The sequence below is a fragment of the Podarcis filfolensis genome, assembly GCF_964270895.1.
Source record: "Podarcis filfolensis genome assembly, chromosome: 5".
Classification (NCBI taxonomy): Eukaryota; Metazoa; Chordata; class Lepidosauria; order Squamata; family Lacertidae; genus Podarcis; species Podarcis filfolensis.
In genome coordinates this window covers 83,248,759-83,267,229 of record NC_139608.1, presented here as the reverse complement: position 1 = coordinate 83,267,229, position 18,471 = coordinate 83,248,759, and the positions used below count along the sequence as shown (strand labels likewise).

The 18,471-nt window shown below is 45.5% G+C and overlaps 1 long non-coding RNA gene across 2 annotated transcripts; it reads right to left on the bottom strand.

The window, feature by feature from the left end:
- Positions 1 to 4,721: 4,721 nt before the first annotated feature.
- Positions 4,722 to 11,104, bottom strand: LOC310763015. Of its 2 annotated transcripts, none has more exons than XR_014548371.1 (4): positions 10,467 to 11,104; positions 8,789 to 8,925; positions 6,377 to 6,496; positions 4,722 to 5,865 (listed from the first exon to the last, which is right to left on the bottom strand). It is a non-coding gene; the product is annotated as an uncharacterized lncRNA (long non-coding RNA). The 2 variants fall into 2 exon arrangements; XR_014548372.1 differs by having other exon boundaries at positions 4,722 to 5,885; positions 6,398 to 6,496; positions 10,467 to 11,102.
- Positions 11,105 to 18,471: the final 7,367 nt, after the last annotated feature.

Sequence of the window (18,471 nt, the reverse complement as noted above, 5' to 3'; positions counted from 1 at the left end):
AAAGGGAAGCAGAAAGCCCCGTCCAACCGCTTCTTCATGTGTGTTCATTTGCATTAAAGTGCTTGGAACAGCTGTTTTCCTTACAAAACCGGAGAGACTTCTATCTGTTTTCTCGTTGTTATTTGTCCGGCCTCCCAGGGTGAAAAGACTAAAAGATTAATTGTCTTAAGGTAGAGTTAGATGTGGGAAAGGGGTTTTTTTCCTCCCCTCTCTCCTCCCCCTCGGGAGCTGGGAGTGGAGGTGGGGGTCGGGAAAAGGGGCCTTGTTACAGTTCTAAACCGGGGGAATCAAAGGTGATTCTCCGGACATGTGTAAAACAAGCGGCGTATTGACACGTGTGTGTGTGTGTGTGTGTGTGTGTGTGTGTGTGTGTGTGCGAGAGAGAAAGAGAGAGAGAGAGAGAGAGAGAGAATATCGGTAGGCTGCCTTGGATTTGTAGAGAGGGCGATTCTCAGCTCCACGAGGACAATTAATAACTTCAGAAGGGCAGAGAGCCTTTGATGTGCGATTTCAAACCACACCCCGGTCTGCAAAAGCCAGTTTGTTGCTGTTGTTGTTCCTGTTGTTGTTTTAAAAGATTGCGTAAATAAATAAATAAATAAAATCAAAGAATAAGCTCCGGAAGGGTCAATCTCAGATCCTTAAATTCTGCTCCTCCTCACAGGATCGCATCCAAGACGGCTTTCAAAATTAATAAAAATAAATAAAAATTCTGGAGCGCCAGTTCCCAACACCACCACCGAAACACTGGCAAAAAACGCTGACAAAAACTCAGATAGCCTGCTTGCTGTTTGGCAATTATTACTTGTACAGTCTTGCTCAAAGTTAATGTTTCTTTCGGTCGCTGTTGGAGTGGGGGCGTTTTGGGGTGGTTTTTTTTTTTCGCGGGATGCTTTTTGTTTTTTGTTCTTTCCCTCCCCCCCCCCCAGTTTAAGAGTTGGGGGCAGCAGCTAAACCTTCGACAAAAGGGAAGGGGGGAGCTGCTATTCTTTTACGGGGGGGGGGAGAGAAGAGTGAAGGGATTAATTAGCAAGTGCCAGTCCACACTTTCGTTTACCTACCAGCTATTGGCAAAGATGTCAAGTCGATTTTATTTGCACACAATGGAAATGATTTATTTTCACTGAAGAAGAAGGGGGGGCGGAGGGAGTGGGCTGGCAGATATTTGAGGAGGAGAAGGAGAGAGAGAGAGAGTGGGGCGGAGAGGAGAGGAGGAGGAGGTGGTGGAAAAGTTTGAAAATGCCTTGAACTATTCACTGTCGAGATGGCTAATCAGTATTGAGGCTGGAGGGCAATCGGGCAGCTTTTCAATGCGGTTTTCCTTTCATCTCAAGCTGGATGGAGGCGCTCAATTAAAACCCTATCAGTTTGTAAGTAAATCAACGCCTATCAAAGTTGTCACATCAAACAAAACGATTATTATTGCGTCCCGCCTCCCCTATTAATCTCCTTCTAAAATAATCCGCTTGACAGGTCAGGCTGGTGAGCTACAAAACCTGGCCAGGATCACCACCACCCAAAAAACAAAATAATATATGTACCCCAGCCCAACCCGGACTGACTTCTGGTTTTTCCACCCTTCGGGTAAAGACAGCGCAAACCCTTCGATTACGGTTTCCCTGCCTCCAATCTTGCTTTCCCCTATCTTGACACTTAAGTGTCAGATCTTGTAGGCAGTCTTTGAGTAAAAGCTCGAATCATTGTAGACCAGCAACACACCGGGCCTCTGCATCTCTCTGATTTCCTAGACCTTTTTAAACCGAGAGGGAGAGGGGGAAAGGCGGCTGGTCTCACTGGAGTAGCCAGATGTAACAAACATTCCCTACCTGCTTGTGTTTAACGGCGTTTATTATGCTTATGTCTCGCTTCTTCTCTATCGACCATCAAATATGCCCGCGTTGCTGTGACTTTCACAAATGTTCTATATTCAGTACATGTGGAAATGCATAAATATATTGGCATGGTGGCGGGGGTAGGGTGGGGAGAGAGGGGGGAATAAAACTTCAGCATATCTGAGATCCGGGAAGAATGCAATACAGTACTACAGTAAGAGGAAGAAACTCCCCACCGAACGGGGGCGGGGGCGCGCGCGCTGGGGGACGCGCAGGCAGACAGACACGGAGCCACCGCAGCCTGACCGTGCGTTCAAAAGAGAGCTGGATCACTCCTGCGCCGCCGCCTCTTTCTTTTGCTTTTCTGGTTTTTAAAGCGGCGCGCGTTGATCGCGAAATCATGTGGACAGCCGTCGTGCTAGATATGCAAACTATTTTCTCTAAGGGTCCAAAAAAAAAAAAGTGTAAAGGTTTACAGGGGCATTTAAAATGCACGTAGACGCAAAGAGCTACAGGATAACATTGCACGATCCCCCCCTCTTTTATTTTTTAGAGACCTATCAGCTAGATAGTAATCAGTGTGCAAGGTATATTGCATCCTCGGCTCTGGTCTTTTGAACCGAGCAACTGAGAACCACGTCTTTGGTGCCCCTCTTTCAAGGGCGCGTTCTTCGTTCTTGTCGAAATCTGTTCCAAGGTGGTTTGCTTAATCTCCTTTCGCTTTGTTTCCCGCGAGGTGGAGGTGGGGGTGGGGTGGAATCCGAAAGCCCCTTAGTAGCGCCGCTTAACAAAATGAAACTTTTCTGCTTAAAATCCTCTCGACGCGCTGCTTATTCAGCTAATATCCGTCCCTTTTCTTTGGTGGCCTGAGCGCGGGATTTATGCGCCAATGTTTTGGAAACCTTTCATTAATCGGACCCGGCTGTGCGTCTCCCACCCCAACAGCACCCTGTTCTTTTAGGCGCAGAACGTCATTTTGGGGAGATCTTGGGTTGCTACCTAAAAAAAAAAAGTAGGCACCTTATTGGCAGTAGGAGGAAAGTGAGTTCAGAGCTGTATGTGACGCCTCTCAGTTTGCTAACCCAAGTGGCGTTAAACGTTTGCACCAAAAATATTCATCGGGAATGCTGATTTGTAATTAAAGCATGCCCAACGCCTGCTCTCAGCCACACAAATGAAGAATTTCTGCCCAGAGAATTGAAGCCAGGGAAGGCAAGGCAAGACTTATCGGTTTCAGGGAGCGTTTGAGCTAATGGCGCACATCTCTCCAAAGGAGCACTGTGTATTTTCCGCTCCCAGCCTAAGGGCAGAGTGAGGCAAAAGACGGCTAAACGCATATTTGGTTACAGAGAGAGGAGCATGTCCTACGATTATGCCGCACGCAAGGGAGATGATCTTGCAGATCCACATAAGGCGCACAATCTAGCGGGAAGCTCTCCGGCGCAAGCCCCGCGGACATGAACGCGGGCTTCGCAGGGTGACGCGCTCCTTGCCCCGTTCCCGGTCAGGACCGCAGGATGGGATCAGAAGAACTGCGCCCTGGGCTGCGTGCCCTGGCCTCATGAATATGTTTGCTATGGAAACTCCGCAGTTCTCCCCGATGTTTGAAACTCGAGAGCCCGACAAGATACTTCCCCTTGGAGAAAAGTTGTTTCCAAGGTTAAAATGCTAAATGAGGCATATTACTCAGGAAGCTGTTACACATATGCATACACATACGCACACATAAAAATTATTGCGCGCGTGTGAGGGTCCGAAACAGCTCCTTGATCTTATCTTGCGAAAATAATTTAGACTGGGGAATTTATCCAGTTTTGCAGTCCTCCTCCAAGATGATACATCTACCTGCTCCTCTCCCTCCTCAAACCCCAGATCCCGTGTGCTTTCATCGTGCACCCTAAAAATTAATTCCACCTAAAGTACATTTGTCACTTGGGACTCTACTTTAGTGACGTGCAGAATAATTTACATCCGCGTTCATCAGGACTGTCCCAGGAATGATGGATCATTTTGTTGAGTTGCAGTAAGGGGGGGTGGAATGGAAGGAGAGTGCGGAATGATCTATAATGATGTAATATATACATTAAAAGGGTGTCTGGATGATCAGAGTTTTGCTAAAAATGTAAAAGGGCTTTTTGATTGATAACAGGGGTTGCTGTTTTTCTGCAAGGGCTGTCACGGGCTGACACAATGCTTGAATTATTAGGGCAGAGAAGGGCAACCATAAATTTCCAGCGTCAGGCAAAAACTCTCTTTATTGTCTGTATGATGGATGGGCCTCCGTACTAGACACCAAATACTTCGTATCACCCTTAAATGGGAACACATTTTTCGCGGCCATAATTCATGTTTTTTAAATAGAAAGTTTGAAATGCTTGCCTATATTTCACGGGCCTGACATATTTATGAATCACTCCCTGCATGCAAATATAATTATTTAAAGCACCGAGGCTGACATATGGGTTAGCAATGGACCAAATGCTGTTAGTGGAGTGACTTTCTTTTAATCCTCTAAATTGAATAGCCTGGCTAGGGGAAGAGAGGTGGGGAGCGGGAAGGGGAGAGGACTGGTTACCTGTCAATAAAGTCAAAGGTAAAGTTTTTGCTAATTTTGTCTCGGAGAGAGAATGAGATTCTGGCTTGATTAGGTAGATCTGACAAAAAGGATACTTCTGAGCCAAGTTACTATTAGGTTAATGAAAGATACACTAATCTTTGTCCCAGATGCATTGCTTCCCTATTAAAAAAAAAAGGAAATAAGAACCAAGGTAGGCGTTTGTTGCTCACAGGATACATATATTGTTCTGCAAAATGTAGGTTCCTACTTTCGCCTCAACCTCTTGACCTACCAGGGGGGAAATATACAAAGGACTCTTTTATAAATCGTAGTTAAAACACATCCGCTTTATTTATTTAGGTGCTTTATAAATGGGTAAGAAAGAAGAGGGTGAAAAAAGGTATATTGTCTGTCGTGCAAGGGACAAACATCTCTACTTGCCCACGGTTGCTGCATTATGTGTTTGCAAACCAGTTCAGCGTTTCCCCCACAATGTTGAGCAGCGTTTCATTTTACGCGCATCTGTTTATTTCCCCTCTGACGCCCGCTTCCCTCATCCCTCCGCTTCAGGCAGATCTGCAGAGATCCAAGAGGGAGATCAGTTGGCCAGTCACATTTTAATAACGTAAAATAAAAAAGATCTGAATCTTGCTAAATAGAAGACCTTGCATAAGGAGCTTTTCGGGAGTCTGAAGAGGGCCAGCGACTCCTCTCCCACCCCGCCACCTGGATTCCCAGCGCAGGCACCCCACCGCAACAAACTGAGTGAACAGCCGGAGCGCCGGAGCCACATCCCTTGCTCTGCAAAACACAGACGACAAGCGAGGCCCCAGCGACAAATCGTCCCCTAAGATCCTGCCGCTGCCGCGCCGTCCGTTGCCCCGCCACCCCCCACTCCTAGGCACCGATCTGACGTTACCTGCACCTTCCTACCGCGCGTCTGTTTCCAAACACTGCTCTCCAAAGTGAACCAGGAGAATGTATATGCTTTCGTGGACATTCAGTTCTGATTTTTTTTGGAGATGTTGGTGTGGCATTAAAAAATAAAAAATAAAAATGTGGCTGGGAGGGTTTGCAAACGAATGGGAAGAGATCGAGTAGGCACGGGAGAAGCTTAGGACACCCCCTCGCCCCACCCCAACACCGCCCCAGCCTTCTCTCCGCGCGGCGCAAAGGGACAACCGTGAAAGCGAAAGGCAGGCGAAGCTGGTCCGGAGAGGGGAGGGGGAGCCGAGAGGCGCAGCCGCAGCAGCAGTTGGCGACACTTCCGCCAAGGGTGGGGTTTCTTAGGGACGCCTTTCCCAGGCCCTAAATTCCGCCGGGTTGCGTTTCTGCAATGGCTGGGAGGCTACAGCTTCAGAAATGGAAATGGGCAGAATAAGGCGTTGCTAGAATGCACTGTAGCGCTTTAGACGAAAGGCGCAGGGTGTGTTTTGGAACAGCCTCCCGCTTCAGAGCCATCTCCGGCAGCCCTCCCTGCAAGTAGAAAAAGAGTACTGTGGGCACCACGCCAGGCCTTTGTCCCTCACTGGGGTGCCAACTTCAATAAAATATTTTTTTTGGTGGGGAGGTAAGCCCCATCCTGCATAATCGATCCCAAGATACGGCACATGCACACCATTTCAAAGGCAATGACAATGACAAAGGCAATGATTTGAGGGCTCATTTTTTTCCTGGCCATGTGGCCAGCATGACTAAGCCGCTTCTGGCGAAACCAGAGCAGTGCACGGAACCGCTGTTTACCTTCCTGCTGGAGCGGTACCTATTTATCTACTTGCACTGCGTGCTTTCGAACTGCTAGGTTGGCAGGAGCTGGGACCGAACAACAGGAGTTCACCCACCGGCCATTTGATTGGGAAGCCCAAGCGGCACAGTGGTTTAACCCACAGCGCCACCCACGTTCCTAAATCGTTCATTACATTGTTGCTTTTTGTGTGTGGGAGTTCTTAACCATGTAACATTGCTGGATCAGAGCAAAAAAGTCCACCTAGTTCAGCATCCTGTTCACCAGGGGGCCTCTTGGGAAGCCCTCAAGCAGAGATGTATTCTGGTTCTGGCACAAATGAGATGCACGGGATTGCACTTTTCTTCTTGTTCACCTTGTGCACTTTTCTCTGGGCTCCTATAGAAAGGGCAATATAGAAAAATAAAACCAAGAATGCAATAAGACTAGCACAAAGTATTTGAGCTGTTCAGATCTTGCCTGTGTGCCGTGCATGGAGTAGACCTCATATGAGAACAATAGGTAAAGGGACCCCTGACCATTACGTCCAGTCGTGGCCAACTCTGGGGTTGTGGCGCCCATCTCGCTTTATTTGCCGAGGGAGCCGGTGTACAGCTTCCGGGTCACGTGGCCAGCATGACTAAGCCGCTTCTGGCGAACCAGAGCAGCGCACGGAAACGCTGTTTACCTTCCTGCCGGAGTGGTACCTATTTATCTACTTGCACTTTGACGTGCTTTCGAACTGCTAGGTTAGCAGGAGCAGGGACCGAGCAACGGGAGCTCACCCTGTCGTGGGGATTCGAACTGCCGGCCTTCTGATCAGCAAGCCCTAGGCTCTGTGGTTTAACCCACAGTGCCACCCACATCCCTATGAGAACAATAATATTAACCTATTTTACAAGGTCATCCTGGTTTCCTGGCAGAGCTTCCCATTTTCACACCACATGTAAAGATGCCTCAGAATGTCCTGTATCAGGGGTAGGGAACTTTTTTAGGCTGAGGGGAGCCAGAGGCATTATCAGAACAGGTTTGAACCAGGCAAAAACACTCAAGGAGGGTACAAGTCAGAGATGGTGAGGAGCATGGGCTGGGGATGTCCCAAGTGTCAGACAGAGATACATAGTCACATTTGGGGCCCAGGCCTGAGGTTCTCCACCCCTGAACTCTGGCCAACACAAACACAGGTTCTACACACCACATTGCAATGGACTGGTTTGGCATAGAGGAATGGTGGGAGGAGAGGAACCCGCTGGGGAACCACCAAAGGAAGAAGGCTGAGAGCCCAGGGAGTAGTGGTGGAATGATGATGAGTGTGAAGAGGGAGAAGACTGGGAAGAGAAGATGTCAGAAGCTGAAGAGTTAACGGGGCTTTGTGAGCAGGGAGAGTCTGTGCCAGAGAGAAGTTGAGAATCAGAGGCAGAAGCTGAAGCAGGAGATGAGGGAGGCCAAGAGGCAGAGATGAGTCAGGCGGGTGATGAGTCACAGGTGTCTTCCCCTCCTGCTGTGACAAGCTCTCCTCCCTCCTTGTCTCCCAGAACCAGAAGAGGGATAAAATGGGCAGAGCATGAGCAGGCTGCATGCAGGCACAGTCTCTGATTGCATGGAAAAAGTCCTGGAGAGGAGGGGATTTTCAGTCTCGGCAACTGATTCATGGGGTAAGACCCACCAGAGATGAGCTGCTGTGCTCATTAGGCCTAATACTCAGCCAAGTCTGTGAAGATTGTGTTTTTGCTAATAGTTAACTCCAACTTTGAACAGTGTGATTTACTGCTGGCTCACTCTTTGACACACATCAATATTATTATAAATAATTAAAATGAGATTGTGTACTTCCTATGCATGTCAAAGTCACAAACCCCTTTGATTTACACATCTAAACGCATTTAATCTTATTGTGTATATTGGTCTTTGAATCTGAATTTTATTATGCCTACCTTTAAAAATCTGTTGATTTTTTGATTAAGCAGTATATAAATCTCATTAAGTAAAAACAAATAAAAAGGGATCGCTTGCAAAAACTTCAAACTGAAACAGAGTGAATATTGTGAAACAGCTTGTGGGCTGCGGTGAGGTGAGAAGAAGTAACTGAAGCATATAAGCAAGTGAGCCTTTGCAACTCCATTAGTGGGAAATAAGAAAGATAAATCTGTAAATGATGACAAGATGGCAGGATTGCTTTTAACCTGAGTTGTTGGAAGAATGTCTGAAAGCAATTTTCATTAACATGAAAGATAAGACTGTAGCTGATGAGCATGTTGCTTTTATTATTCAGCAGGGATAACCAACTGACACTGTGTGGTCACTGGAGCAGTTTTCTCTGGCCCATAATTATACTTTATCTGGCTATAACTATATTTGGATCAAGGTGTGGTAAATAATCTTACTGTAAGGAAAGTGGGGGAGTTTTCAGTGGTAAGAGAGAGATGTCCTACACAAACAATAGATTTCTCTTTAAACTGTATGTGCAATGCTGACTTATTGAGGGTGGGGGCTTGGAACACAACTTTAGTTATTCTGTTCTCGAAGGCTCGTTTTGAAGCTTGTCCAGTCCCCTGCCTTGAAACAAGGTTTTGATTCAAAATGGGATAATCTGGTGCTATTATCTGGTGACATCTCTCTCTGCTGTTGCCAAAACCATCCCATCCCATCCCATCCCCTTCCCTTTTCCATCGAAACTTACCAGACAGCAGCAGAAACAGCTGTGCAGATGTTAGGCTGTGGTCTCCTACCTGGTTCCTGGGATTCTTTCAAGAATGCTAGATGAGATTAATGTTGGTCTGATGCTGGAAGGCACTTCTCATTTTTTGTACATACTGGAGTACATAACACAGATAAGATATACATGAGTTCCTGAGTATACATGCATGTTTTGTAACTTTAAAGCATGTGGAGAGAGAAGGGCGGTTAAGCCTCCAAAGCAGTTTTCAATGACACCAGATGCACAGTGTAAATGTTCTCATGGATGCAGCTGCCCACTAGGCAATGGATTAACTCTGCCCATTGTATTTCATACAGGTGGCTGTCTGCAGTGCCAGGTTTCAGTCATTCCTCACCCAATGCCAAATAGATTAAGGCAGCCAAAGGCTAAAATCTCAGTGTTTTGCTTTGAGGGGGGCAATGCATGTTGCTTATTAACCCCCCCTTCTTTAGGTGTGCTGTGTAGTTGTTGGGGCCATTTTTACAGCCAACGTTTCTCAATTCACCTACGATGAGCAATTAACATGGGAAGCAGCTTTCAGAGCAGTGCTTACCAAATATCTGATAGCTGAGACATCTTTTTTTCTGAATTAAAACTGAAGGCAGCCTTACTCCTATGCCTGTAACACTATTAATTTATCTACCCTAAATGGAACGCCGCCCCCTCTAATTTTCTGCATGAGTCAGCATTCTGGCTCATGCAGAGATACAATGGTGAGGCTCCTCAGTGGGCACTTCTGCATTGTCTCTCTGTGAGGAATTACTTAATTATCAAATTACATGTGGCATAGAGACCACTCTGCTACTTGCAGAGTCTGAATGGAACAAGCTAGGTCAGAAATGTAACTTAATGCAGAGATATCTACCTTCAGAGAAGGCTGCTGTTGTATCTTGGCCATTCAAGAGCTTTAATTCATGTACAGTATTACCTTTAATTTTCTAGTTCCTTCGAGGACTTAAAATGATAAAACCTCCTCCTCTCTCATTTTGAAAAGGAAAAATTTCAGGAGATCTGATGTACTATCTTGAGATAGCTATTCTCCTTACATGACAGATGACTAAAATTTTGTAAATGTAAACTTAAGGTTGGCTGCCATTGCTATTTCGTGTAAATGGATTTGAATAAGTAGAAAAATGTATAAATACTCAATGCATTGAACAAGTCCTTTCTTAGAATGAGAAATAGCTTTATGTAGTTTTTGCAAGCAATAGGGGGAACCAGTGTTGCTCTCCCTGATTAATATTTCTTCTAGGAAAAGGGTGGTAGTTTGAAACACTGACAAATACATTTACAAATGATTTTCATCTTAATCTATACCACTTTACATAAGCTGATTGAGTGTCTAAATTAAAAGCTTTTATTCATCATGTGAAAATGTAAAGCTATCTCTTTTAGAGACATAATAAAGCACCAGGTTTTTAGACCAAACGTTTATTCGCTTCTTCTTTTCTTCTTTTTTTGGAATGTTAACTCAACTTGTGCTCTTGCTATCAAGCTCCTGCTCAGGTTTTTAAAATGGAGTCTGCATCATGTATTGCATCTGTCAGGAAACTCTCAAGTTTTATCCTTTATGCTGCATTTAGTATGAATTTATTATTGTGATTGTGATTAAAAACCATAGTGGGACAGCTATCTGGCCATATGCCCATTACCTACTCCTTATTAATTTCAAGCTAGGAAACAGATACAACAGCCAGCCAGATTCCTTCTTTGCTTGGGAGTCAGGTGATCCAGGAGAGCCAATAGCACACCACTTCCTGCTTCAAGGCCAGCTTTGCTCTCTCAGGCTGCCCATCTATACAGTACTAGCAATATCAATAGAAAAACACAACAAGTCACATACTGTTGACGTCTTAGTATTTGCACATCTGGTCTAAACTTGAAGTGGTTTTCCACTCCAGCTTTCAATGAAATCTGCAAGAACAGGGATCATTTGTGACTTGATTTTTACTACAAGTTCTGTGTCACTCTAACCCAGAGGTCGGCAAGGTTTACCTCATCTGGGCCGGTTCACTCCAGCAGAGATCCCTCTGTGGGCCAGATCACGTTCACGTGTGATCATGCGCGGCTGCGATTTTCGGCGTCTGAGCATGCGCAGATGCAATTGCTGGCACCGCGGAAGCGAGTCCCCGTGCCGCGCTGCACCAGTTTAGCACAGCGCGTGGGGACTCGCCAAGTGGGCGGCTTGGTTCAGGGGTGGCTTGTGGGCCAGTTAAATGATCCCCGTGGGCCTCTTGTGGCCCATGGGCCTTAGGTTGCCTACCCCTGCTCTAACACTAAAAAAATATATATCTTCATGGTGCCAACAGAGTGACGCGCTCCGCTCCTAACCCCTCTGCTGATACGCCCCCAACTCCTGCTTCTTGGTCTGCTCCCTGAACTGTCCAGCCCAGCTGTCTCTTGCCGTGGAGTAAATTAAATGTTGGTTCTCACATGCATTCTTCACTTGCAGCCCATTCCTAAGGTATCAAGTCTTTAACCTGTTTGTTGGTGTTTGCACCCTGCTAGCTCCTCCTGGTGATCACCCCATTTGGATTGGTTCCCTTGCCCAGCATAACATGGGCTCTGAGCCTGGCCTTGACCAGGAGTGGAATTTGGTTTCGGAGCCAATCTAGTGAGCTAAGCCCTTGTGTGGCCCAAGTAATACCTGCAGCCTCATTTTGTGCCGCTGCAGATAAAGCCAATGACAGAATGGTCTGGAGCGAAGAATATGTTGAAAATTCCCAGGGAAGGTCCTTTAGAAGCAGTACAATTTTAAAAACTCCTTTGTGTATTTTAAACAAAGCAGTATTACAATAATAAACCAATCATTAAGTGGGGGAAGTACCACTTTATATGTAGGGACCCATTTGTTTGTGATCTCTCATTTGTAGATAATTTTTTTTAGCAAAACCACAGGGGATAAAGTTTGGGAAGAAGTGAAGCAGAAGACATTAAGGGGGAAAAAAGGGAACGTTTTCTGCACTAAGGCAGAAAAAGAGAAACACTAATAACCATTTTCCTGCAGATACAGCTTTTTCCTTTCTTTGCTTTTTTTTACAGTTTCAGGATAAGGGTTCATAAGGTGCCAATGTTTACTTGTAATATTGAACACAAAATCCAAACGCGATTCCTTAGAGCCATCCTTGGGATTCCCCCCTCGGTAGCGGGTGCGGTTATGAGATTAGAGGTCGGCTGGCAAGCTCTACGGTATGTGGCCTTGAAGACGAAGCTCTGGCTATGGCTCAAGCTTTGTTTTAAACCAGTGGGTATTGCCCCCTTGATATTGAGGGACGATTTCCAATCATCGTGGGAAAGGGAGGTCATTAACGAGGTTCAATCCTGCGGATTGTCTCACCTTTACTTTGAGTCTATGACGTACAATCAAGCTAGAGCTGTGATCTCCCGGAGACTGAGTGACATTGCCAGACAAGAGGACATAGCCCTGGTAAAACCAGGGATGTTCCTAGGGGACCAGATTTATCGGACCATACCAGCCCCCTACCTTGCAGAAATCCACTATGTTGAATACCGCAGACTTCTTACAGCGGCTAGATTAAATGTCCTTGACTCTGCGATATTGTGGGGAAGGTACAGGGGAGTACCATACGCCCAGAGAACCTGTCATTGTGCCATGGGTGTGGTTGAGTCCACCGAACACATTCTCTTGACTTGCCCTTCTTATGCAGAGCTTAGACAAAATTTTATAGACCCACACCTATGTCAATTTAGCTTCCTACCCGGAGAAAACCAGCTTTTACACTTGTTGAATAATGTCACTAGAGCTATACCTTCCTTGGTGGCCAAATTTCTTTTTTTAGCTTTTAAGCGTCGCAAGACTATAATTGACTGTATTGATATGGGGCTATCTGTTTAGCCCATTTTGGTGTTGGCTAAGTTCTAAAATCTTCCTGGATGTTTTAACTGTGTATTGACAAATGTACTTTTTTCTGACTGACGGTCGAATAAAAGGTTGATGATGATGAACACAAAATCGAATTTCTAAAATCTAAGAGTTTTCTGAGTTTCCTTTTTTATTTTTGACCTTTTTTCTGCATGGTATGCCCCCATTCAGTTTTCCATGTGCAGCTCCCTTGCACTACAGCAGGTGTGAGGAACCTTTGCTGAACTATAAGTCCCATAATCCCTGGCCATTGGCCATGCTTGCTGGGACTAATTGGAGTTCTAGTTCAGGAACATTTGGAGAGCCAAAGGATTCCCACTTTTGTGTGACAGGGACCAAGGAAAGGATGCACCCTGTGTTGAACTGGCTTTCTCCTCCAGACAGTCATCTCTTTGGTGTGGGGCAGGGGATATGTAAAGAGACCACTTGCTCTGCTGGATTCCAAACCCTTTAAATTTTGTGCAACTACAGTTGTTTTCTTTTGAGTACATCTACAGCAGGGATTGGGAACCTCTGGCCTTCCATATTGATGGACTCCAGCTACCATCGTCCACCATGCTGGCTTAGGCTGATGGGAGTTGGAGTCCAACAACTTTTGGAGGGCCACTGGTCTTGATCCCTGATCGACGCTGTAATTTTTAATGGGTTTTATGCTGGTTTAACTGTAACATAAAGACATTTGGGGGGGAAATGCAGCCTTGTAAGTGGATTAGGGATTTCTTGTTAAAAATCCTTAGCTCTCGCATAGTGCTACAATTCTGTAAGGCCCTGGGGACTCTCTCACAGTAGGACCCTTGTACGTTTTACACCATCATGGTAGCTTGGCGGAGAAGGGAGGGCCTACTTTCTACTACGCTATTGCTGCTGATGGGTGGTATTGCAGCTACCAGCAGAGATCATATGCTAAAAAGGGGCCAAAAGGATGTCACCTTGTCCTATAAAACTGCTTCTAGCCTGGCTCATTAGTCTGAGCTGAAGACTGAGTTCTCTGCCTGCTTGCTTCTCAGCATGCCTCCAGACTTCTACCTTTGACAAGTTCCTAGGAATCCATGGCAGCCATGGCACTGAAAGCTGCTGCTTCTCATTAGGCATTGCATATTTGAAGACCAAAGTACAAAATACCCATCAATTGTGAAGGGTGAATGAAAAAAAAAAAACCCGAAACACTCACAGGAGCGTCAGTGACTTTGCTTATTATAAGACATTGCATAGTAACAACATAGGGTTAAAACACACGGCTGGTGTTGTAAATTAGGCTTTAATACATTCAAGAGTAAGCTTTTGAGCCTTGTCGATAGTCTCCTCCTCAATGAAACATGAAATAGTGCCCCTGGCACTCACTTAATGAGGCAGCAGGATGATCAAGCTAGCACAAGCAACAGAAGTATAAAACAGGGAGAGGGAACTGTGGCCCTCAGTTGTTGTTGGACTACAATTCCCATCAACTGTGCCTGACCATTGGCCATCTGGCTGGGGATGCTCAGAGTTACAGTTCAGCATCTGGAGGACCAGATGCTCTCCATCCTTTCTTTTATATTGTAAAAGAAACCACCAAGCCTACAATCCTAACCCCACTTACCTAGAACTAAGCCCCCTTGAATTCAATAAGATTTTCTTCTGAGTTAGACATGGTTTAGGATGTGCTGTAAAAGTGTGTTTGTTTTTTAACCTTACTCTTTGTTTCTTACCCATTCCAATTTTTTTTTTTACAGTTTCATTTTTATATGTATCTACAGTGGTGAAGTTAGATATGAAAAGAAAAGAGAAGTTCTTTGGATTTCGAAGGTGAGAAAAAAATCACTAGCTACCTAATGGTAATCCATCATGATTGCCAGTATAGTTTTGAAATTTGATAGCACTGTCAGGAAGCAGTTTTGACGAAAGAAGTAGTGGGTGTTGTTAACTGATTATCTGCTGGCAAGAACCTCAGGCCCTTCCATGGTAGAACCCTCTCAAAGTCTGGGTTTCTCTCAGAGGTGTGCCCTGATGTTACACAGCAAAGATGTTGACCACACTTTCATGGTGACTGCAAATGAATCAGCTTTCCTCCACCACACTGCACTATTCGCCAGCTGTAATTGGTTAGCTATTTCAGATACATAAGTTAACCGACACTAGAGGGATTGTAACAAGCGATAACAGCTTCCTGGTCTAACAAAAAACGCTCCCTTGGCCCCCAGAGTCACTTCCTCAGTTACTTGATCTTTGCCTGTTACTCAGAAACCGTTTCATTACCAGAAACCATTTAATTTCACCTTTTGAGAGTGTGGCAGAAAGCACCAGTTGCAAAGGGCAGGAGAAGACAAATGAGATATATCTCCATGACAGCAATGAATGAAGCATTATTAAGAACAGGGATTCAGTCCCAGAATAAACACAGGTGAAGTGAGACATGTGTAGTGAGAGGTTTGCAAAATTATGCATACCAGGAGAACGTGGATAGAAGTATGTAAAAGATAACTACAATGTGGCGTCCATCTCCTTTGAACACTGAGACAGCACATTTTCAAAACTGGTCTTCAAAAAAGCCAATCAATGAGCAAGGCCTGTTAAACACTGATATTTACTTGTATTACATTTCTTATAAATTAGAACACTTTACCCATAGAATATTTCAATAAAAACTAACAGAATCGGGAAAACGTTAAAGTTGTTGCGAAGTGAAATGCAATAGGGAACAGGGTTCAGAATTAACCGGGGTCATCATGATGGTGGTCTAACAGTCTAACAGTTCAACTTCTTGGTTACAAAAAAAGTCTTAGAATGGCAACATCACATATCGTATTCTTGCTGTCTAAGCCCATACTATGACAGCAGATGGAAAAGTGCTGTGCTCAGTGGTAGAACACATGCTGCACATTCAGAAAACCCCGGGTTCAAGGCCTGATATTTCCAGTCAGAGGATCTTGGGTAATAGCATTGTCTGGGACTTTATGGGGTAGGCAGTGGGTCTGACCTTAGTATAAGAGTAGGCTCCTTATGAAGTCATCAGTGATGTCACCATTGTTTCTAGGGAGGGGGCTAGAAACATTCACCTATGTGGGGTGAATGTTCTTCAGTGTCAGGGACTGGGCAGAGGAGGAATGGTGGAGACTGCCTCCCCGGCCTGACCCTTCCAGAAAAGGAGACAGTTCAGAATTACAACAGGGGTTTGAAGGAGGTCACAGCTCAGAGGCAGATGATGGGAAAAACTGGGAAATAACGGGAAAGGAGGAGGAGGAGGAAGAAGCACCACCAGGAGAGACACAGCTGAGAGACTAAGTGAATTTAGAAAGCATTCCAGACCCCCCCCCTCACCCAAACCCGGTGAGCATTGAAACTAGGAGAGCAAAGAGCTCAAAGGCAAAAGGCTACTATGCCTGACAGCTATGTAAGAACAATGAAGAATGGTAGAAAAGGAAACAGCAACCACCTTATATATTAAGGTATTGGGGCTTTGCCCAAGATAAGGAAGGAAATGTAAAACCCATTCAAAACTGAGAATATGTTGCAGGACACACATTAGATAAGGTGATGACATGGTACTATGTCACATCACCAATAGAAGTTGATCCAGTTTAAGATATCCCCTTATCTGCTTGTCTCTCTAAGGATCGGCATAGCATTAGCACTCAAGAATAAACTTAAACACAGGACCAGATCTGAGTGTGCCTGCGGCCTAGGCAGAGGTCTGCATCCATGTAAACGCTCCATATCATAGTTTCTTATATGTATGTCTCTGTGTTAGCTGGGGTGGGTAGACAGCATGCTATCCATGATAAATGCAAATAGTTTCCACTCTCCCTCCACCTCCACCTCTCTCTCCCCCCCCCCACCTTCCTCAACCCCTTGTGAAATGTCTACTTTGTCCAATGGGCAGGCTGGTCCTGTACACAAGTGCATAGGGTGGATTAACAATTTTAGCAACCATGTGCAAACCACACCACAATCAGGTGACTCAGTATTAATAACATACAATAACAAAATGTTGTCAGACCAGAAGTAACTATTCCATGAGGCAAGGTTAAACCTGCACTGCAGCTGGTGAATGTTGGGTGCCATTAAGGTTGAACCATAGAACTATAGAAGTGTAGAGTTGGAAGGGACCACGAGGGTCATCTAGTCCAGTGTTCCCCAACCTTGGGCCTCCAGCTGTTTTTGGACTACAACTCCCATCATCCCTCGCTAGCAAGACCAGTGGTCATGGATGATGGGAATTGTAGTCCAAAAACAGCTGGAGGCCCAAGGTTGGGGAACACTGATTCTAATCCAACCCCCTGCAATTCAGGAATCTTTTGCCCAACATGGGGCTTGAACCTACAACCTTGACCTTAAGAGTCTCATGCTCTACCGACTGAGCTATCTGCTTATCCAGTTGGCCGAGTGACAGGATGATCTGTGGCACACAAACCGCTAGAAAGTTCTGCATAAGCACCACTGAATTGAATATTAAAATGATGTTAATAGCTAGGCACAGCACAACTAAAATAAAAAGCACAGACCTGGTCGCAAGCTTACAATACCATAGGCTAATCCAGGCATGGGAAACCTGTGGCCCTCCAAGTGTTTTTGGATTCCAGTTCCCATCGCCAATGGCCAAGGATTTTGAGAGCTATAGTCCAACATCTGGAGGACCACAGGTTCCCCATGCCTGGACTACACACACAAGAAGAGGCAAATGTACGGAGGATCATGAAAAGGAAATTAGGTTGATGTTGTTGGAGTTCAGAGGCAAGTTATTAAGAGGCATTTAAACCCAGCTTAAATCCAGGCTATTCCTCCCTTGCAGGTGCATTTTTAGTGCTTGTTCTGTGACTGGAGACCAATCTTCCCTTACTTTTGTCTCTGTAACCATAGGAGCGTAGTAAGTTGACTTATTCTGAGTCAGATCCATTGGTCCCTCTAGCTCAGTTCTGTTTACACTGGCTGGCAGTGGCTCTCCAGGGGTTCAGGCAGGAGTATCTCTCCCAGCCCTACCTTTCTTTCAGTGCTATTCCCAGCTCCAGCTGGTTCTCTGGCCACAACCCCTTTTTGTTTCAGGAGGACAATGTGGCGGTATGGAAGTGTGTTAGACTCGGGCCAGTGGAACCTGGGTTCAAATCCCAACTCAGTTATGAAGCTCACTGGCTGGTGCAAGACCTCCCAGTATCTCTTTCAGCCTTAACCTATTCCTGTGTCCTAACAGCAAGTAATGTATTCGATGGAAGCAGCTGCAAGGGCTAGACTACTGTTTCCCAAACTTGGGACTCCAACTGTGTTTAGACTACAACTCTCATCATCCCTGACCACTGAGTCCTGCTCTCTAGAGATCATGGGAGTTGCAGCTTGACCACAGCTGGAGACCCAAGTTTTTTTGGGGGGAATGGGCTAGACTCCAAAACGTTTCTTAAACATGGGTCCCCCGGCTGTTCCTCGACTACAAGAAGAGTTTGGATTTGATATCCCACTTTATCACTACCCGAAGGAGTCTCAAAGCGGCTAACAACCTCCTTTCCCTTCCTCCCCCACAACAAACACTCTGAGGTGAGTGAGGCTGAGAGACTTCAAAGAAGTGTGACTATCCTGAGGTCACCCAGCAGCTGCATGTGGAGGAGCGGAGACGCGAACCTGGTTCACCAGATTATGAGTCCACTGCTCTTAACCACTACACCACACTGGCTCTCCCATCATCCCTAGCTACCAGGACCAGTGGTCAGGGATGATGGGAATTGTAGCCCAACAACATCTGATGGAGAACAACAACAACCAGGAAAAGATAGACATAACATTTTACAAGGACAGGAAATAAATACCACGGAC